The sequence below is a fragment of the Balaenoptera physalus genome, assembly GCF_965194825.1.
Source record: "Balaenoptera physalus genome assembly, chromosome: 2".
NCBI classification, from domain to species: domain Eukaryota; kingdom Metazoa; phylum Chordata; class Mammalia; order Artiodactyla; family Balaenopteridae; genus Balaenoptera; species Balaenoptera physalus.
Genome location: NC_138883.1, coordinates 79,708,251 through 79,731,929, shown reverse-complemented (window position 1 = coordinate 79,731,929; position 23,679 = coordinate 79,708,251). Strand labels below are relative to the sequence as shown.

Below are 23,679 nucleotides of genomic sequence, written 5' to 3'. Positions count from 1 at the left end.
ATGAAAAGTAATGAGACAAGTATACTAAAACCTCACTCAAAATTATTTCTTTAAAGAAGACTATCTGGCAAAGGCAGTTTCTTTCCTGACCAAGGATTCATTTTCAATACCAAACGTCTTTTTAGTAGGTTTAGCCATCCACCAGGTGGTCCTACAGCTTCAATTCCAGTGACAGCATCAAAATGAGATTCCAGTTTTTATTTTTGTGGCCATAGGAAGCAGGCATTTGCAAAAATTTTACATATAGCAACATTATCAGTAGGCTCAGAGTATTACCCTTCTGAATGCCACCCCTGCATAACCCATAAACATCACCAATTGCTTTGGTGGATGCTATTTATTTCTTGGGTTTCTAGGAACAGACGTACTTTATAGATGTGAAAATACATGGTTAATGGAAAAACATGATTCCACGTTAATTTTTTCAGATATGTGCACAATTGTCTTAAAAAATTACACACACACACACACACAGAAAGAGAGATTGAGAAAGAAAGAGAAGAACAGGGAATAATTATGCACAGTGTAAATGCCAAATTATTTTAGTTTTCTTAAAGTATTTTCATATTCCTGAGCTTATGAAAGTAGTGACCATGTCCACTGAGCTATAATTTTTTAGGAGTTGAAAGTCGAAGGAACTAGAGCTCAGTAAGAATTCTTAATCTGTGATGTGGCTTTGCTAACTTAGATGAAGAAAAAAACTCCATTCCTTTGGGAAATGAGACAACCCTGGCCTCATTATAAAGGTGTACTGAACACAATTCAGTGATCTAAAACACCCCATTCTTCCAAACACTGTTTTTAATCAAGAGGTTACTATAAAATCACATTACATGCCATCACAGAAACGTAGATAACATTTTGAAGTTTATCCATCATGCTTGTCATAATTCAATTGGACTGTATAAGATCACTCATAGATGTCATCAATTATTCACCTGCCTTCTTTGCATCTTAAATAGTCCATACAATTCTCTACTTTAAAAAGGAGTTCATTTTCTTTATTGAAGACTATAGGAGAACCCAGTTTACCTAAGAATCTTCTGTAAAAATATCATAATTAATGAACAAAAGATGCCAAACTCTATCAAGATTTATTGGCGATTTGCTATAATCAGACTAACTTAAGCACAAGTTTGTACCTTGCCCAATTTTATCTAAAGACTACATAATGAAAAAACGTTTGACAAGTTGATTAATACTACTGAGCTGTTAAAGTTCAGCTGAGTGAGCAATTAAACATTCCAAACAGCAATGAACCTTCAGAAGGTAATTTATGATAATTTTATGCACAAGAGCTCAGTGGCTTTTTAATTTGATAGAATGTTAGTAGCACGAATTTCTAACAAGGGAGTGTCAGGGTTCCATACATCACTGAGATTACTTAAACATTTCAAACATGGCTGATGAATGAACTTTCTTGAGATGTGGGGAGATACAGGAGGTGTTGGAAGGTTGAGATTATTCATCATATCAATTATTGAGAGTAGATGCACTGACATCACACTCCCTGATCATATTTTATGTCCACAGTAAAGATAAGTCAAGCTTGAAATAACAGACTTTCCCAACCACAATATCTGCAGGTAATTCAACTCCCTTTACCTCCTTCCCCTCCTTCTTTACACCTTCCTTCAAACTCATTGCCCCTCTTCTATTCCTACCCAGACTTTTAAATACCCAGACCCCTTACTTGAAAAATCACAGATAAATAAGTAAGAATAAGGACAAAAAGAGAAGAACAAGAGAGAAAAAATAGAGAAGTGAGAATGAGTACAAAGCAAGAATCATACCATAGACTCACAGAACCAGAAAGAACTGATGGAATAATTTAGTTTAGCTCCCACTCTTTTCACCAGTACACAAATACACACACATACACATACCACACACTTTCATGCCCACACACACACACATGCACACATCTCAGATATGAAAATCCCCTCTACCACATCTGCAGCAATGGCCATCTAGCCTCTCCTTTAGCACCTCCATCCTTGAATTAACATGCCGCATCTCTGGCAGGCCTTTCTCTTTTCAGATCATTAATGACATAGTGTGTTTTGAGCAGAAGTAAATTTCTTCTTGCTGCAATTTCTGTCCTCGAGTCCTCAAATTTTAAAACCAGAAGACCCCCTGGAGATCCTTTAGTCTAGAGTCTGCACTTTTAGCTCATGGAGCATTATGTAGCCTGTTGATGTGATTATTTGATCCACACATTTTTTTTTCTTTTTTTAAAAATTTGAATGAATTACCCTCCTTGAAAAACTGAGCTATTTTACACAAAATCTAGATTTCTAAACTGAAAAATTAGAAGCTTTGGAAACACGTGTCCTTCCATTCCCAAATAATAGTATTTGTCTGGAGCTTGGTAGCAGCTGCCCCTTTAAAGGAAACATGCTCTCTCCAGTTCATCACAAGCCCCACCACCACCTACAGGCTTACACCTGGGCAGATGTACTCATGTATGATACCAGCCTGGACCGTGTAGAAATTTGAATTTGTTACCATTTACTTAGATTAACCTCTTTGTTTTATAGTCTAGGAAGTGAAACCAGTAGTAATAACATGACTTTAACCAAGGTCACCAGCTAGCTAATGGCAGAACAAAAATCTTTTAACTCTTGATCCAGTGCTCATTTCATTACACAATAATTTTAGCTCATCATCTTTCTCATCACTTCTATGTGTTGTGTTATCTTTTAATGTAAAAAGGGGAAAAAATACACTAACCTGATCATAATACAAGTTATGCCTCTATATCAGTTTCAACTCAGTGAAATAAGAATAAGATAAACCAGGCTAAATTTAATCCATATGCAATAAAATATCTTTGACATGAAGGTGTTTTATTGTCTACTCAGTTCACTCCATCTTCTCTAAAATCAAAGTAGCACATTAATTAGAATTACATCACTAAAGTAATAACAAATATGGACTGTCTCAATACCTACTTTTGTTTTCTTCTATATATGTTAGATAGCTACACAGCAAATGTCAAATGCTGACACAATGTCAGTTATGTTTCTCTGCTACAGACACAGAAATTGAGTGCAAGATCATCGTGACTATTTCCTAATGTTTTTATTTCATCAGATGGGTTGGAAAACAAAACCAAACAAGTAAACACAAGCTCATCTAGCTATCATCTCTGCAGATGTCGTTTCTTGGTAATGTGCTATTATAATTCATGTCAGGTAAACAGTCTTGCAGATGAAGTCAGAATTATTCAGGCAAGTTTCTTCATACCACCCTGTAAAGCTGTTTCCCACACATAAGAAACTTCCACAAAGACTACTTGTTTACAGAGACCATGTGCCACATGATCCTCTTTTGTGTTTCTCCCTCCCTAGTACTAAGCATATGTTTTTAATGTTAACACTCCCTCATCTATAGAGACCATCTGCTTATTAAAAAGAGTGTTCTCCTCCCTTCTTAGCCAGCTTTTTTGCATGGTGAATCCTCTATGCCAGTTCCACAGATTCAGGGGAAGGAGAAAAGGCTATGGTTTCCAGTTCCAAATGAGACAGTTTGGGACTTGAGTGGCCTTTGTAGAAGGAGTGGAAGGTGCTCCTGTGGATTCAGAGAAAGAGAGGTGTCACACACCTGAGGGCCTGAAGCTGCTTTTTCTGCCCATGTAGCCAGTGGATAAATCTTGAGGGCCCTATCTCCCTTATATCACCACCATCTAACCTTATAGATTCAGGTACTTTATTTTCCATCTTTGCATCTCTGCCCAATCTCAGCAATACAGATATTATGATAATAAGATGGAGGTTTCCCTGAAAACAATACACTTAAAGTCCTGAAAGATGCATAGGAACTGATCAGGCAGATGATAGTTACAGGCAGAGAAAAAAAAGTCCACATGCAGGGGTAGTTTAAGAGCATGTGATCTATAGAAGGATAAATTGCTTGATATTTTTAAAGCTTAGGGTATGAATAAAGAAGAAGCAAGAAACAAATGAAAGAGAACTGGAGGAAGACAAAATATAGACTATGAAAAACCTCATAGTTATTTAAGGCTGATTTGGCTTGTAAGTCCTGAAGTTCAATTTTGATGCCCTTGGTTTGAGGAAGATCTCATTTCAAAGAATAAGAAAGGGCAAGAAAAGTTGTTGCAGCTGCCTTGATTTGGAGACTCAAAAAGGAGAGTAATCTTGGCACAAACTCCTTATATGGGCTGTGTGTCCAGGAGCACAGGAGTCCTGAAAAACCTCAGCTGTCATCAGCCTCATGGAGTCTTCTCCACCCAAACCACAGCTGCTATCTACAACCTTACTCTGTACTGCCTGGAAGAGAATGGGTTGAGAAGAAAGTTTCATAGTGTGGTATAGTGAACTTTCCCCCAGTGAAGCAGTGCCCAGTGGTATATGGAAGAAACTTCATAACTTAATTGGGAGTTAGTAATGGGGAGCAGGCAGTGGTGAACAGCATGGGAAGGCAAGAGGAGGAAGTATACCTCCTCTGGACTAAACTACCAACTCCCCACTCTGGAAGGAGAGAAGTGGCCAGAAAATGGTGGGAAAAGCAAGCTGCTAGGATTAAGAGCTCTCCTCTCTGCCAAGAGAACATAATGAAGCCAGGAAAGGAACTGGAGAAGTATTGGTAGTTAACATGCCCAGATGTTTTAGTGCCCAAACTGGTATATTTTTGAGTAAAAAAATGGCATAATTAGTAATTGTGGGACAATAGCCATAAATTAGACTGTCCTGGGAACAGCAAAAACAAATAATCACACTACTTAAATGACACCAGCATTTAAAAGGCTGCCTCCTAACTGATCTCTCTTCACTGGGTTCTCTGCTTCCCTCTCTTCCCCCCAGCCTTCTCCAACTTAATGGTTAGTATCACCATCTACCAGGTGACTGTGCCAGAAAATTGTTCCCACGTTTCTCTCACCTCAGATGCTACTCCCTTTCTTAATAATCTGCGCTCAAAAGAAGAAAATCCAGGATAAGGATAAGATACTCCTTATCATGGCCTACGCAGGTTTGCATGACCTTGCCCCTTGCCTATCTCTTGAACCTCACCTCATGTTATTTTGTGTTGTTTTTCTATCTTCTGGTCTTTTTTGTTTCTAGAAGCAGCTAAGCACTCTTCTGCCTTGTGACCTTTTACTGCTGTTACCTGTGCCCATTATGTACTTTTCCTAATTCTTCATATGCCTGGCTTATCATCCTTCATCTTAACCCAAGCATCTTCTTCTACAACAGGTCTTCCTTGACCCCCATCTAAAAAAGGGTATCTTTCCCTACACATACACACACACACACACATCAGAGCAGCCTGTTTTATTTTCTTTATAGTATTTATCATAGTCTGGAATTATCTTGTTTATCAAGTTAGCTCACTTACATAAAAACAGACCCATAGACCAATGGAAAAGAATCAAGAGCCCGGAAATAAACACATGCATATACGGTCAACTAATATTTGACAAAGGAACCAAAAATACTCATGGGAAATGAGAGTCTCTTCAATAAACAGTGCTTTGAAAACTGAACGACTACATGCAAAAGAATGAAATTGGACCCTTACCTTACACAATTCACAAAAATGAACTCAAAATGGACTAAAGACTTAAATGTAAGACGCAAAACCACAAAACTCCTAAAAGAAAATGTAGGAAAAAAGCTCTTTGATGTTGGTCTTGGCAATGATTTTTTTTTGGATATGACACCAAAAGCACAAGCAACAAAAGCAAAAATCAATAAATGTGATTACCTCAAACTAAAAAGCTTCTGCACAGCAAAAAAGCAATCAACAAAATCAAAAGGCAACCTATGGAATGGGAGAAAATATTTGCAAGCAATATATCTGATAAGGGGTTAATATCCAATATTTACAAGGAAAATATATAACTCAATAGCAAAAAAACAAATAATCTCATTTAAAAATGGGCAAAGGAAAAAAAAAATGGGCAAAGGACCTGGCTAGATATTTTTCCAAAGAAGACATACAAATGGCTAACAGACCAAAGAAAAGATGTTCAGCTTCAGCTATCATCAGTGAAATGCAAATCAAAACCACAATGAGATATCACTTCATACCAGTTAGAATGGCTTTGATCAAAAAGACAAAATATAAGTGAACAAGATGTGGAGAAAAGGGAATCCTGTACACTGTTGGTGGGAATGTAAACTCATAAAGCCTCTGTGGAAAACAATACAGAGGTTCCTCAAAAAATTATAAATAAAACTACCAGGTGATCTAGCAACCCCAGTTCTGGGATATATCCAAAGGAAATGAAATCACTATCTGGAAGAGATATCTGCACCCTTATGTTCATTGCAGTATTATTTAAAATAGACAAGACATGGAAACAATCTAAGTGTCCATCAATGGATGAATGGATAAAGATGTGGTATATATAAGCAATGGAATATTAGTCAGGCATAAGAAAGAAGGAAATTCTGTTATTTGCAACAACATGGATGAACTTAAGCGAATTCTGCTAAGTGAAATAAGTCAGACAGAGAAAGACAAATGCTTTATGATATCACTTATATGTAGAATCTAAAAAAGCCAAACTGATAGAAAGGAAAGTAGACTGATGGTTGCCAGTTTCCTGGAGGTGGTGGGGATGGGAGATAGAGGTCAAAGAATACAAACTTCCAGTTATAATATGAATAAGTTCTGGGGACCTAATGTACAGCATGATGACTATAGTTAACAATACCGTATTGTATACTTGAAAGTTACTAAGAGAGTAGATCTTAAATGTTCCCACCACACACATGCACACACACACACACACACAAGGTAACTATGTGGGGTAATGGATATTAACAAATCTTAATGTGGTAATCATTTTACAACATAAATGTATATCAAATTACTGCATTGTACACCTTAAGCTTATACAATGTTATATGTCAATTATATCTCAATAAAGCTGGAAAAAAACAGTCATAAGGAATTTTTTAAAGTTAGCTCACTTGCATATTGTTTGTCTCACCCACTAGTAAGCAGGAAATAGGACAGTTTTGTCCACGTTAACTTGCCAGTGATCTAGCCCAGTACCCAGCTTTTGGTAAACATACACTAACTCTTTATTTGAGTGAATGTTGAATCATTGAATAATGTCTAAGGCACTTTCCCACCATCAGAACCTACCATCAAGACAAAGAGAAGGAAAGGGAAGATAATGAGTCCCCACCTCTGCACACCAAAAAATAAAACGAGATGAAACAAACCTCCCAGGACAAAATTTTTAGCCTATCCCTTGAGTATCCTTCAGGATTTCCAACTCCCTGCTGAAGAAACCACCTAATAAAGGACTGTGGGGACCTATATGGGGGACATTAGGGGTAGCCTTATAACTCCCAGAACTCCTCTCCTGCTGTCTCTAGTGTTTCAGAGATATCAGCTTGATATACTTTGAACATGGCTAAGAACCAAAACTGGGCCTGATGGTGGATTTCTCATAGCTCCAGGCTAAACATGTTTAGTTATCTGACAATCAATATGCACAAATGTTATTATTTGTTTTCTAGGAGTTAGATGAACAAGATCATTCTAAATTCTTGTGTTATTAGTACATGGTAATGAAAGTGAAATATTAATGACTTAGTCAAGTGTATTAAGAATTTGAAGTGCTGTGCAAACTGAAAACTTGCATCTTAGAGGGGGAAAAAGCTCAAATGCACCAGATGGCTTGGTGACAGCCATTTTATTTAATGCCATCTCAGCAGATATGTTTGATAGCCTTCATGAAAGGCCATCAACTATGCAAGCGAGGGTGCTATACCTGATTGTCTGGGAGGGCCAGGCCAAAGACATCAAAGGGATGGAGCTGAACTGTGCTTCTTTGTGTCTTAAGTGTGCACGGCCCTGAATGAGATATTAGGGCATCTCAGGCTGTCAGTGAACCGTGGTGGCAAAGTCTGCTGGTTTGTCCCCCTCCCCACACCTAGCTGTCATATCTATGACTGGCCTTAGAGTAACGATCTTCCTACATCTTAAAATGTGACGGAGTGGAAACAGCCCTAGACTAGGAGTCAGCAGAACTGAGCTTGGGCCAGCCTGACCACAGAGGAGCCGATTGGCCCTGAGCAAGCAGATCATGGATTTGTGTTGAAAATTCCTTGTCTCCAATCTGCAGATGATAAAACCTAGTTCTCTTCCTCTCTGAGACTGCCAAAAAGATTTAAAGAGATAACACTTTATAATAAATAAACAGACTATGTAAAATGCAGAGTGAAATTGTTTTGAGGCTGAATGTACTTTATGAATTCTGTTACATTTTTGTGTCTGGCTTATTTATTCTTATATAAGAGGCACATCATTCAATAATACTAGTTTCTTTTTTGTAGTAAATATATACTCAAGGATTGTCTTTTTCTTTTCTTTCTTTCTTTTTTTTTTTTTAATCTATATACCAGGCACATAGATGCCTTTTCTGTAATTTCAGTGTACTGTTCTTAATTTATTCTGCATACTAATTTCAACATTCATTAACAGTATTGAGGTAAAAGTCCTGATGTGACAGGAGATATCTATACATAGATCTATCTATAGATATCTAGGTAACTATATAGGTATATCAATCTTAGATAGATAACTCCTGTCATTTTACATCCTTAAAAGAAAACTAATTAATTAATGTATTCACAATTTCACAGTCTGATGTCCTAGCTAAACATCTACTAGCCACAATACCCATCCTCCATCAAGGATCTGGAATGTTGGTTTGCCCTAGAGCAAATAGAAAGAATTGGCCCTGGTCACATGACAGAGAATGCAAGGTAATAATGACTAGAGAAATAATTTCTGCTTTTTCAATAGGGAGAATGTGTCCCTTCCTTGTACTTTGTTTATTATGATCCTACCAACTCTATGGAGAAGATGTCCTTTGAGTCAGGAAGTATCAGCTACAAAGAGACTCCCCAAGAGATAACTGAGAAGCTGACAAAATTTCCTCATTAGCCCATACCCATTTCCTGTTCCCAATAAATCACAAAAAACAGTTGACCACTGGACACTACTAAGGGAGTTCAAAATGTACAAATTCTGCAAATTCAATAGCAATTTTCATTTGATAATCTTTAATCTCCTCTTTGCTAAATTCTGCTTCTAACTCTAGATATGTATATTAGATATTTCTGGATTTTATCACTAATTATTTCCTCTGGCTCTGTCCTAATGTTTTCTCCTTATAACTACCCTGAGTTTGTGTATTAATCTAGCCAATGAATATTTATTGAAAGCCTGCCATATACCTAGCACTGGTCTGGACACTAAAAACGTATACATGAACACAAAATCTCTACTCTCAAGGATCATATAGTTGAGTCAAGGTTATTATCATTCAAACATCTTTAATCTACTCTCAAGGACAGTATAATTGAGTCAGGGTTAATATCATTCAATCATCTTTAATGATCTGATCATCAAAACACATAAATAAAATCATTACTCTGGTAATCAGGATAGAATAGGCTATGCTTTAGTAACAAATAACCCCCCAAATTTCAGTGGCTTAACATAATGGAGAATAATGGAGATGTATTTCTTATTCATGCTACAATCTGATACAGGTTGCATGCCTATTCTGTGCTGGTCTCTACAGGTGGAAATTCAGAGCACTAGGCTGCTTCCAACTTAAAACTGCTATCTCAAAGTCTTTCAATGCCAGCCCCAGATATTAAATGTATCCCTTACTCTCTCCTGCCTCCAACCAGAATGGCATTACTTCTTCTCATATTCTATTAGTGAGAATTAGTCAAACACCCCACCCAAATGCATGGGAACTGGGAAATACTGAGGAGCAAATGAAGTTTCGGTAAATACCAATATTCCCTGACAGTCCTTTAAGAAATATATGAATAAGCATATTACTTCATTTTTTTTTCTTTTTTTAAAGTGGTCACCACCAAAAGTCTAGTTACCATCCATCATCATACATCTGACATCCTTCACCCATTTCACCCACCCACAAATCCCCCTCTGGTAACCACTAATCTGATTCCTGTATCTATGAGTTTGTTTTTGCTTTATTTTGTATGTTCATTTGTTTTGTGTTTTTAGATTCCACATATGAGTGAAATCATATGGTATTTGTATTTCTCTGTCTGACTTATTTCACTTAGCATAATCCCCTTGAGGTCCATCCACATTGTCACAAATGGCAAGATTTCATTTTTTTATGGCTAATATTCCATTGTGTATATATACCACAATTTCTTTATTCATTCATCCATCAATGGACATTTAGGTTGTTTCCAAATCTTGGTTACTGTAAGTAATGCTGCAGTGAACAAAGGGGTGCATATGTCTTTTCGAATTAAGTGTTTTTGTATTCTTTGGATAAATACGCAAAAGTGTAATAGCTGAATCATATGGTAGTTCATTTTTGAGGACACTCCATACTATTTTTCATAGTAGCTGTACCAATTTACAGGCCTACAAACAGTGTATAAGAGTTCCCTTTTCTCCACCTCCTCTCCAACATTCATTATTTCTTGTCTTTTTGATTATAGTCATTTTAACAGGTGTGAGGTGATATCTCATTGTGGTTTTATTTGCATTTTCCTAATAATTAGTGATGTTAAACATCTTTTCATGTGCCTGTTGGCCACTTGTATGTTTTCTTGTAAAAATGTCTATTCAGATCCTCTGCCCATTTTTCAATTTGTCCATTTGTTTCTTTGATGTTGAGTTGTGAGTTCTTTGTCTATTTTGCATATAAATTCCTTATAGAATATATCATTTGCAAATATCTTCTGCCATTTAGTAGTCTGCCTTTTTTTGTTGATAGTTTCCTTCTTAGTCTGATGTGGTCCCATTTGTTTATATCCGCTTTCATTTTTGTTTCCCTTGACTGAGAAGACATATCCAAAAAAATATTGCCAAGACCAACATCAAAGAGCAAACTGTCTATGTTTTCTTCTATGAGTTTTATAGTTTCAGATCTTACACTTAAGTCTTTAATCCATTTTGTGTTTATTTTTGTATATGGTGTGAGAAAGTAATACCTGACAGTCTTCTAAGACATATATGAATGAGCATATTACTTCATTTTTTTCTTTTTTTAAAGTGATCATCACCACAAGTCTAGTCACCATCCATCATCATGCATGTAGCTGTCCAGTTTTCCCAACACCACTTATGGAAGAGGTTGTCTTTTCCTCATTGTATATTCTTGCCACATTGTCACAGATTAATTGACCATATATGTGTGGGTTTATTTCTGGGCTATTTGTTCCGTTTATCTATGTGTATAATTCTGTGCCAGTTCCATACTGTTTGATTACTGTAGTTTTGTACTATAGTCTGAAGTCAGGAGTGTGATAACTCCAGCTTTGTTCTTCTTTCTCAAGATTGTTTTGGTCGGTTATTCAGGATCTTTTTTGTGGTTTCAAACAAATTTTAGAATTATTTCTTTTAGTTCTGTGAAATATACCATTAGAATTTTGATAGGGATTGTACTGACTCTGTAGTTTGGAAATTTTAATAATGTTAATTCTTCCAATCCATAAACATGGAATATCTTTCCATTCATTTGTGTCTTCTTCAATGCCTTTCATCAGTGTATTATAGTTTTTAGTGTACAGGTGTTTCACCTCCATGGTTAAATTTATTCCTAGGTATTTTATTCTTTGCAATGCAATTGTAAATGGGATTGTCTTCTTATTTTTGCTTTCTGATAGTTCATTATTAGTGTATAGAAATGCCAAAGATTTCTGTGTATTGATTTTGTATCCTGTGACTTTACTGAATTTATTAATTAGTTCTAACAGTTTTTTTGGTGGAGTCTTTAGGGTTCTATCTATATAGTATGATGTCATCTGCAAATAGTGACAGTTTTACTACTTCCTTTCCAATTTTGGATTCCTTTTCGTCTTTTTTCTTGCCTAACTGCTGTGGCTAGGACTTCCAATGCTATGTTGAATAAAAGTGGAAAGAGTGGGCATTCTCATCTTGTTCCTGATCTTAGAGGAGAAGCTTTCAGCTTTTCACTGTTAAGAGTGATGTTAGCTGTTGGTTTGTCATATATGGCCTTTATTATGTTGTGGTACATTCCTTCTATACCCATTTTGTTGAGAATTTTTATCATAAATGGATGTTGAATTTTATAAAATGCTTTTTCTGCATCTATTGAGATGATCATGTGATTTTTCTCCTTCATTTTGTTAATGTTACATACCGCATTGATTGATTTTCAAATGTTGAACCATCCTTGAATCACTGGAGTAAACTCCACTTGATCGTGGTGTATGATCCTTTTAGTGTATTGCTGGATTTCGTTTGCTAATATTTTGTTGAGGAATTTTGCATCTACGTTCATCAAAGATATTGTCCTATAACGTATTACTTCATATTTTGAAATGTAGAATATTAATGTCCACATATAAGCTAATTCCCAGCACAAAGTCTAATACATGGCAGACACTCGATAAATTTTTGAGAAATATAGCAAAGAATAAATGATGCTAGTGGAACTAATGATTTACACAAGTATAAAAAAATGCATAAATGAAAAGTTATTTTAAAATACAAGAAAAACAAACACTATACCATTTTATATTGCACATAACTGACAAGTAAATTATACGGATCACACATACTTAAGAGATGGAAGCAACCACCTTGTACTGGCATAGGCAATTATGTTGTTTTGTTTCATTTTATTTTATTTTATTTTAAGGTGGTGGGATTTGATTGAAGAAACAGTTAAGATTTGGACAGTGAAAAAGGTCATGTCTGATAGAGACCTCTGTGATCAAATATATACAAATAGACAAATGCAAAATGTGTTTGAGAATCATTAGGTCAAATGACCTGGTAGGACAAGAAGATCAATCTAGGAAAGTTACTGTGAGAGAAGTTTGGAGCAAAAGATTCAGAAATTTAAACTTAAATGACTATCTGCAACCTACAAGATAAAAGTTTTGAACAAAGAGTAGCAACCTAGAGGTCACAGAGGTAGTTTTGGCTCCTGATGCTGTCCTCAAGCCTATTCTAGATATAGATCTTGAGTGAAAGTCCTGTCTCAAAATAAATCAGGAGGGTAAATACAAAGTATAAATTCCTGCACTAAACCACTGTAAAATAAGTGCCCCAACATTATGGCAATGCCAAACTATATAGACTAAAAGGTATAGACCATGAAATTGGTATAGCAAACTTCGGCCAATCTTGTGAGCCCTAGGCATCTATAAATGACAAATAACTCAAAGATATGAAAGGAACTCAGAGTTGGGTTGGGTGCATTAGTCAAACAGGGTATATTGTCTAATTATTTAGAAAAATAATTTATACATATTTATAACTTATTTATGATTATACAGAAAACATTTCTTTTGGAGAGGGAATGAGTATAGATAATTGGGCTCTTGTAGGTGTTTTAGTGGTTCTCTTTAGAAACCTTGTTAAAAAAAAAAAAAAAAAGCCAAATTTACAAGAAAATTGAACCATAGGAGTGGTTGTTCAATTTACAAACATTTAGCAACTATTTCCTTTAAATGTTTTTTCCTGATATATTTAAATATGGTTCTATGTTTAAATCGTTCACTTAAAGTCTCTAAAAGTAGTTTGCAAAGCACTTCCTTGCAAGTTATCCCTGGCAACATTGTTCAGCTTCATCCGTCATTAACCCTAAAGCAAGTCAGTACTTTGTTGGAAGTCAAGGGGTTTAGCTCAGATATTTGCAATCAAGCTATTATACATGATATTAAGTCTCATGAAGCTACTTATCTTACCAAAGGAAAAAGGAAACACTAACTACTCTTTTCAATAAGAAGAACAAGGCAAAATGTATTTGAGTAACAAAGGAACAAATGACAGGACTGAATCCATTTAGCCAATAAACTGTCCATAATCTAGACCAGTGATTTTCAAACTGTGGAATGCCACCCAATTGGTGAGCCATGACATCAATTTAGTGGGTCACAGGGTTGCATTGTTGAGAAAAGGAATAGAATAGAATAGATCCAAATATAACTCAAGTAGTAAAGACAGATATTTATGAAAATTTTTAGCTATGTGTGTGTGTATATATTGGAGTACAATTAAAGTTATTTCTTACTGTAGGTCAGGGTCAAGAAGTTTAAAAATAACTGACATGCAGTTATCGTAAAGAAAATGTGTAAGGTCATGTCAAAATAAAGTAGCTATTAGCATTCATTGTGATCATAGCATAAAATCACATCCACAAAAACTCATTTCTTCTTAAGGATACTAGGTAGATCTTGAGAGCATCTTACTATTTTCTAACCATTTTCACAGAAACATTTCTCTCTTAATTGTGGTAGGTTCAGCCCTTCCTGACAGAGAGGAGACAAAATTGGGATTAATTGGCTCTGTTTTTTCTGTTATCCTTCTTCCATTTGCTCCTAGTGGAAGATCAACGCCTTTTTAGTTTTCTTGTTCTGAACATAACTGAAACCAAACTCTTTGGTCACCAGCATTCTCACCTGACTCCACACCTCTGCCTTTAGTTTCCTGATCCCATTCTAATTTTTAAAAAATATATTATTTCATTCTAACTGATTTGTGCCAAACTCTATATTGATCCCTAGTCATGTAATTTTTTTTTTGGCTAATGATTGTTGGAAGGATGGATTCATTTGAGATCTCCTATGCAGTAACAGTAAATTATATAGCTGTCTCCCCTTTTCCTGTCTGTCATTTACAATTTCATACCAGCAGATTGTTTCACTTATTGTTAACCATCTATTTTAGGGTCCTTTGGGAAGCAGCCTTGAATCCAACTTCCCCAACATTTTATTTTCCCTTGGCTATATCCTACCTTTGTTGCTAGAACAGATCTCTTACCACAGCAGTACTGCTTTATTCTCCACTGACCTCTGGTCTAATTTATTTTTCAAATGTCCACTGCCTCCTAGTTCTCGGAGACGCTCTTGGCCTTTTGGTAAATCCTTCATTTTCTCCTGCTTCACTTGACCTTTCTCCTTGGCATCCATGCATGATTCTTTATTCTTCAATTCAATTTGAGCACTAAAGCCCTGTAGCTATTCCCTGCGTAACGGTCCCTTCAGATTTCAGTATAGACTAAACAGTTTTTCTCTTGACATTATTCTCTCCTGACCTCTTTGCTTCCAAAAATGGTGACCTAGCTTAAGTAGGCCTTTTGTGAAGACGGTTTTCTCTATTTCCTGAAATATTAGATACTTTCCCTGCAGTTATTTCACTTTTTACAAAGTAATAAGCAAGGGAGTCACTGTGTAATAAACATGGGTTCTCTCACTATAATAATAAATTGTAGGACAACTTATTCTAATTTGATGAATTTTTGAATTATCATTTTCTCCTTTACGTAAGGCAAACAATGTTGATGACTTTGAAGGTCTGTTCTGCCTTCCCCTCCCTCACACAGCAGAGTATTGCTCCCTTTTCCATTGCTCACTGGGACATGCCACATAGTACTGCAATGGCCATGTCTGCAAAGGGGTCAGAGACTTTTCAGCACAGAATCAATCACCACCGGTTTAGCAAAAGCAGCCCGAAGCAGATTTTACCAAACTGTTTAACTCTCACTTTTTCCCTTTCTGAATGAACTCTGTTTCCCCTTTGCCCATGTGCCATTCCCTCAAACCCAACATTCCCATGTACCTAAGATCACTCTTATATGGCAAAAGATAAATTTGATAACCTAACTTGTATTAATATGTTATTGACTTATAGTGTTACCTCTTGTAAGAGAACTTGCTTAAGGAAGGTAATATTTAATTCAAATATATTACTTTCATTGAGAAATTCAGGCTCCCTTAAATGTGTTTCAGGAGAAGAACTGGAAGCAGAGGTGACTGGCAATTGTGCCATGTAGGTGACTGATTTTTGCATCTTCATAGAGATTTAACCCAGAGCCCAATTTGGAAAAGGCCTTGTTTCACTTTGTTTCTAAAGAGACATTCATCTTCTAAGGAGTTCACATCTGTCAGGGAAAGGCAGCCCATTTCCCATTGCTCATTATTACCTCTGCAAAAATAAAAGCAGAGCCCAGTTTCAATCCCTGTATACCTTGAGCTCTATGGAATGTGGACAATAATCAACCACAGAGAATTGACTAACATAGTTCCCAATTATTAACTCTGCCACATTTTGATGTTCAATAAATTTAGAAAGATATACTGAAGTAGAAAGGGTGTGAATTCCAGGTAGAATATAATAAAGATTTATAAGGTTTTTGCAAAACCCTTGCCCTTTGCAAATATTAAGAGCCGAATTTACCTGCTCTTCAGCCTAAGAGAAAATGGCACCTGAAGAGCCTCAGGAACTAACAGTTTTAAACTCTGGTTGAACCCCAGGTGCTAGCTCTACCACAGCACTATCTTTCTTTAATAGAAAGTTATAAGTTTCCAGAATTCACAGGAGTCTGGCTGGCTTCTATCCAGGACAAGAGTATAGAGGAGAGGTAATCAATATGCCCTAGCCTATCCTGCAAGGTTTATTTTAAAGATTACCTTGAGTTATGGTAAGGTCTTTGTGAAATACATCATCCTTACAGAGTAAAGCAGATCCATGGAGGTGTCCTGGATGGGTCTTCAGGGAACCACAGCAAAATGTCAAAAAGCCCTCGAAATCTCTGTTTTTATTTTATGAGGAGCAGAGGATCGATAGTAGTGATTGGTAGAGCCCAGTTGATGAAAAGGTCCATAACTTGGGAGGATGCTTCCAGCTGTGATTGGCAGAGGGACCAGGTTGCAGCTTAGAGCCAAGAATTAAAGTTTCATAAGCAGCATGAACTAAGTCCAAATGCTGGGTAATCTAGAAATAGCCTTGTCAGAAAAGCCATGCTAGAGAGAATAACAGAAATCAATTTTGGTTGCAAGCGAAGCCTTGTTTAAAATTTCGGCTTGCTAGATACTAACAACTCTGAGAGATTCTTCGATTCAAGAAAATTGGAGGTAAATGCTTTGGGATACGACTGTGTGATTGACATAGTTGAGTTCCAGGACAGAATTGTGTTGTCTTTATAACGAGGTTTGGAAAAGCTTCACATACTGCTATACCATAGTAGTAGTTTTATTATCACTCTAAATATTACTAGTAGGTGAAATAAAAATCTTTATGAAAGTCTTCATAAATTAAAGTGCTTACATTTGTAAATAGCTGCTATCAGTTTACTTCAATATTAGTTCATGTGCTCAGAATTAGTAGAGTCCTCTTTTTCAATCGATCAGAGCTTGTGATAGATGAGAGTAAATTCTGTGACAACTGGAAAACTTAAGTAACATAGCAATTGTAATAGGACTGCTTTTGGTAGTGATGAGAGAAGCAGATGAAAGCTATTGGCAGTCCATTTGACCCATGAACCTGATGAGATAAAATATGCATAAAGGCAGTTTGACTAAAGTCGCTCCTTATAAGCTCTGGATTCTGAGGGAAATTTCTTGGCTCTGTTGTTTTTACTCACTACATCTCCTCTCTGCCTTCAATGCTTATGCTTATCACTCAACTTGTAAACCTTTGCCTTGGTCCTGCCATTCCTTCTAAATATGGGACCAATTCATAACCAATCTGCCTTAATTTCTTCTTCTTCACCTTCAATGTAACCACTTAACTCTATTGCAATCTGGCCTTTATCCCCATAATTCCACTGCAACTAAATTTCTCCAACCTTATCAATAGTTTCTTCTACACCATACTCTTTCAAATTCTGTATGACATTTAATATTTTGATCACCCGCCTCCCTTTAAAAAAATTGGTTCTCATCTAACCTCTATAACTGCTCTTTCTCTGTTCCTCATTTAATAGTTCTAGAGGTCTCCCTTCCCTCCCCGTCCCCCAGCTGTCATTCAAGTTTTAGTCTTTGACCCTATGCTAACTGCCCTCTGCTTTCTCTTCTTCACAGAGTTCTTGAGGCTTCAACCATCATTTTTGTCTTCCAAATGTTACATGCCAGGTAACACTTCTCATGTATCTCTGCTAATTAATCTTCAAAAACTATTGTTTTGTTCAGGTTGCTCTCCATTTTGAGAGTAACAAAGATGCCTGGATTCTGAGACCCAAACTCCACGCTTGACATCTTCCATGAGACATATCCTGGCCAATTCTATTTCAATAATAATACTGCCTTAATGAAGCTTTTTACCTCTTTTCTATGTCACACAATCTAGAATGTACTTTCTGTTGCCTTTTATTATCTAGTCTAGCTAGATCATCAGTCTCAAAAGATAACATACTGTATGATTCCATTCATATGATATTTCCAAAAAGACAAACCTATAGTTATAGTTAACAGATCAGTGGCTGCTAAAGGAAGGGGAGGATGTGACTATAAAGGGATAGCACAGAGGGCTTTTGGTGATGATGGACCTGTTCTGTTTCCTAATAGTAGTGGTTGTTACATAAATCTATCCGTGTGTTAAAATTCACAGAACTTTATACCGAAAAAAAGTCGCTTTTACTGTATGATCATTTGAAAAATAAAACTTAAAAAAGACTTAGGGATATGAGTAACTTTTCATCTTTTTTTCATTTTGAAAACTTCAGAATAGAAAGGCTATGAAAAGAGTAGAGCTGGTCTGTGGATAAAGCTTTCAAAAATCAGATTAACCTTCTGGGTCATGCATGCTTCCATGATGACAGCATGGACACATGTGGATTAGCCATAAATATGAAAAGGAAGCACGAAGTAAATTAAGGTTTTACACTAAGTGTCACTCAGCCAATGTAGCAAATAAGCAAAGGCTAGGCATCCCAAAATATCTTCTCATGGATTGCAGCTATGAGTGAACATGACAGTTAAAAGCTAAGGTCTAAGACATAGGCACAAAGTATTAACTCTGAGGGTGAATGATAGAACTTAGAAGGTATCCAGGTCATAATTCTTTCCCTTAACCCTAGGTCATTAATAACTAGTAAAGAGTCCAATTTCATCTAGATTCCATAGCTTCTCTGTGTTTTCATTTCCTATCTTGATGGAAACAATTATATTTTTACACAACCAAAGAACAAATATGACCTGTTTCACAATTTAGGCAGCTGACCTGCATGAATTTTTGACAAAATTATCAAGTTTTTTAGTTATAAATGTTTCTCCTTCTGAAATTTGGGATACAGTGGGGAGCAAGGCGGAATATATCATCTGTGACTCCCTTCTGATGCTACATTCATGGCTAACTTCTTGATTCTGGATGAGCCTTACCAACAATCTTCATTCTTTGGAAAGATTTTCCTAGTCTTTTATAATCTTCATCAATCAAAAGTTACCATCTGAGGGACCATGCTTTCTTTGCAGGTAGCTAAGACTTCCACACACTTTGTTAAGCAGAACTCTTGACTCCAGGCTTGATCCATATATCTTAAAGCTAGAGGCAGTCCCTTTTGCTAAGGTTATCTACAGCAATTTCTTTTATTGCCATTAACAGCTGGAGACTTTCTTATTGAAATGTAACCAGCGCCATAATAGCCTTGGTACTCTCAATGCTCCCAGTGATCTCTTCAGAGGCCTTGAAACACTGCTCCTTTAGGAAGACTGGATCAAGCATAAGAGTTCATATAACATCTACTGCGATGGCACCAGGTTCTCTGTGGGACATTTCAGATATTAAGTGATGGATACTTGCCCCTCCTGAAGCATCTCATCCAAGCATGCTATTCAAGGTTCAAATGCTTCCTTTCCAGGAGCGAAAAGAGGACTTGAGCATAAACTCCTTTATAGACACGGGGTTCAATAGGGGAGAGCTCTAACACTTATAGAATGCCTCATCCCAGGGCTTTGGGCTGGATCGCCATGATGTCAAAGAGCACCAAAGAGGCCCACTATATCATTACTACCTGTCCGCTCTACTTCAAGCACTATTGCCACATTCATATGGGTACTATCTCAAAACCATTTTCTTAAAGAACTCTGTGTCACGTGAGGAAGGTTTACTTAGCTACCTTCAGGCACACCCTTTAGGGAGTTTAGCAGGTTCTGTTACCACTGGCAGGCTATATGACCCTTTTAAAGAATTGTTTTTGTAAACATAGAGCAAAAAAAACACTAAGCCAGAGGGCACAGGCTCTTGCACAACTTTGGGATTATTCTTAGAGCCCCACCACCCATAGGAAAATGGACCCCTAAGTGGTCAGATAGCACCTCCCCGGCCCAGCTGTTAGAGAATAAGCACAAGTCATGGAAGAGAAAGGTTACTGAATAGACAAAATTAGGGTAAATGTAATGCTAAATATCACCAAAACAAGCTCTAACCAACAAAGGATGGTTCCTCACCCTTCCTCACACTTCATAGGGAAAATTCTGAATCATACTTCACATCGCCTCTCAGAGTTCCCCAGCAAGGCTAAGCCCAGTTGCCCACAGTGAAAACTTACTTATTAATATACAGGCCTCCCCACCTCCCACTCCCACCCTCCTACCCCGACTTTCTAAAAATTCACTTTATACCGCTTCACTTTTACAAAAGACCTACATTAGTACCTTTCTTTGCTAACTGAAAGAAATACGAAAAGGATTTTAACTTTTGCAAAAAAAGCAAAAAGTAAAAATAGCATTCAGCCTTTTTTTGCAGTGAGCCCTGACAGAGGCATCAGGCTCCTTGAGCAGCAGCGAGAGTGGCACCCCCAAGCTCCTTCCCCGGGAACTACATTCAGCATCTCAGCATCAGGCCACCACAGCTTTGAACTGTTTCTTTGAGCAACTGTGTTTTATCTGGATTTATTTTATACATCCATTAGCAAGATGTGTCCTAGGGTACTTGCATCTTCTTCGCCTTATGCCATTTCAGCTTAGAAATGTTTCATAGGAATGCTCTACTTTCAAACATCAGGGGAAAACTGTACTCTTTATTGACTTCCCTTTCTTCCATCTCTCACTTTCTCACTCACAGTGCTTCCTAAGGTAACTTTCCAAAAAAAACTCCGTACACCCAATCATTGTCATAACATTTGCTTTGGGGTGGCGGGGAGGAGACCTAATTTAAGACCCTGTCTTTTACTCATACACAAAATTTCTGTGATTTCAACTGCCAGGCTTTCTGCCGATTGGATTCGATTTATTTTTACTCAGAGAATATTCATTGAATACAAACAATTTTATATTACCATGGAATTCTTAGGTTAGAAAGAGAAATAAGAGCTGCAAGTAAAAAGTTGTACTAGAGTATATAAAATTGAAGTAATAAAAAAGTTACAAATGTGAGAGGCAAAAGAGGGAGCTCAGAGGACCAGGACAGAAGAACTGAAGAAGGTGACATTGGAGCTGGACCTTGAAGTGCAACAGGATTTGGGCATCCGAAAGCCCTGAAGAAGTGCCTGATGGGCAGAGGGAATGATGAGTGAAGACACTGAGTCAGGAACGTACAGGGTATATATGAGAAACGAGAGGTAGTTCCATCTGTTTCAAGTACAATATGTAATAAGGGCACGTAGAGAAAGATAAAGATGGAAAAAAAGGATATTGTCAGATGGGACTTCCCTGGTGGTCCAGTGGTAAAGAATCTGCCTTCCAATGCCGGGGACATGGGTTCGATCCCTGGTCGGGGAACTAAGATCCCACATACCGCGGGGCAACTAAGCCCACGTGCCACAACTACTGCACTCATGTGTCTCAACAAGAGAGCCTGTGTGCCACAAACTACAGAGCCCACGCTCCCTGGAGCCTGCGCGCCACAACTAGAGAGAGAAAGCACGCAGGCCACAGCTAGAGAGAAGCCCGTGCACCACAATGAAGATCCCACATGCCGCAACTAAGACACGAGGCAGCCAAAAAATAAATAAATTTAAAAAAGGATATTGTCAGATAATTGATTCTCAATCTAAGTAGTTTATAAAGAAAGCAATGGTAAGCCATTGAAAATATTTGAATAAAAATAGTGATATCTTATCTTTCATGTCTCAGTTTGCTATCAGTTCAGGTATACTACTTTTACCCCCTTATACTACTGGCCCTATCCCTCTCTATCTAGGTTCTTTGCTTTTTTCCTTTATAGCATTATTATAATACAATGTTGGTTTTATTAATTTCTGTACTTAGTTTTTTCTCCCTCAGTAAAAAGCTGTCAGATAACCCATTTAATATTATGTATCCAGTGTTTTTTATGGCATCCTGCAAATAGTAGGTACTCAATTTAAGTTTTGTTAAATAAATGAATGAATGACATGTTTTTTGATGGCTCTGATACTTTATCTGATACTTCTCTGACAAAAGACTCTTCACTTTCTCCTCTCCTCATAGAATCACTGTATTCAAACACAAATCAAACTCACAACACCTAATGTATCCCACGGTTTCCAGACTCACACAAACAAGCTTAACTTGAACTATGGTTACATATGATTTGAGAGAGTACCAAAGACCCATCTAGCAGGCTCTAAAACTTTATTTAATCAAATCTGAACAGAGAACTTGACTGTTTACTCTCCTGTTACATCTGAAGCCCCAGACTTGAGGGCATGGCTGGTTGCAATGCCGAGCTGGTCCTTCCACCAGGTAAGGTGTTCCTGCCACATCACAGGTTAACCCAGGTGAGTACAAGAAAGCAAAGTGGCCTGCTTTTGTTCTGATTGGCACAAGCTTTTGATTGTTCCATCCAGGCTTCCATCTTTATAAGTCTACACACCCCTTGGTGAGAACACAAATTCTTGTGTTTTAATGTTGACTTTTGATGTTAGGCGCTAACAAGAAGGCCATTAGACTGAGGTGGCCTGCTTAAGCAAACCAAAATCTAAGCCTGTAAATGTCTCAAGGTTATGAAAGCAAAACCCAAGGATAACAAATCACAAACAGCCAACTATAGTCAATTAAATAATTTCTTCTCTTTGCTTCCATACCTTCTCTGTATAAATCCCCAGCTCCTGCCAATGAAGTGTCCTAATTGATTCTGCTTTGGCACTGCCTGATTTAAATTGATTTTTGCTTAAACTCTTAAAAATCTTTATATGTCTCAGTTTATCTTTTAACAAAACTGAGTGTGCTATGGGAACCCAAGTCACCCATCTCTAAAATTAAGAAAGGATGTACACCAACCCAGAGAAACAACTCCCCAGGATTTACCACAAAAGGAAGAAACTCTTGAGCAGACAGATGATATCTGTGACCACCTGACCTGAGCATAGATCATTCCTCTATTGGTGCAGGAATGGCCTCAACACATTATTGCAATACTCTTGGGTAAAAGAATGCATAGAAGCTGATAGCCCCACTGATTATTGGCTACAGACATATCAAAAAATAATCGGAGCAGATAAAGGAAGAGAATTCCTCTCCCTACGCAGAACACAGAGAGACATGTGCAGGAACTCAAAGAAAATCAGCATAGTTAGCCACTACAGTGATTAGCAATAGCAGTGATCATAGTAGGAGGGAAAATTTAAGCAACAACAGGAAAATTACTAGATAAAAGAGAAGACAGGTGGAGATAATCTTAATTTCGGCCTGAAAATGTTGGATTTTGAAACTTTCTGAAAGATTTTCCAACTTCCATCGTCTGTGGCCTAATTTTTCAACTAGCTCCATCAGTGCCTCTTATTTTCTATTTTCTAGCCCAAACTCCCAAATGCTTGCCTGTTTATCCATCCTTCTCGTCTCCCTTTCCAGATCCTCTTTCCTTTCATTTCTTTGTTCCTCCATGTCACCCATACTTGTTAAAATTATTTGCATATAACACTCATAATAACTTCATACCCTAGCAAAGTGACTTGCATGGGGGAGGTTTTCAATAAATATTCATTTAAGATGACTTTTTTCCACTCTTCTTTTGTCATAG

The 23,679-nt window shown here is 37.1% G+C and overlaps 1 long non-coding RNA gene across 3 annotated transcripts in view; it reads right to left on the bottom strand.

Moving 5' to 3' along the window:
* LOC309656288 overlaps nucleotides 1–23,679 on the bottom strand; it is a 344,992-nt gene that overhangs the window by 233,295 nt on the left and 88,018 nt on the right. The window contains exon 4 of one of the 3 annotated variants that reach the window (XR_014261257.1): nucleotides 4–3,573. The exons of the other annotated variants lie outside the window; for them this stretch is intronic. This is a non-coding gene — a long non-coding RNA (uncharacterized lncRNA). Of the gene's footprint in view, nucleotides 1–3; nucleotides 3,574–23,679 lie in introns of those variants that run through there. 3 annotated transcript variants of the gene reach the window in all.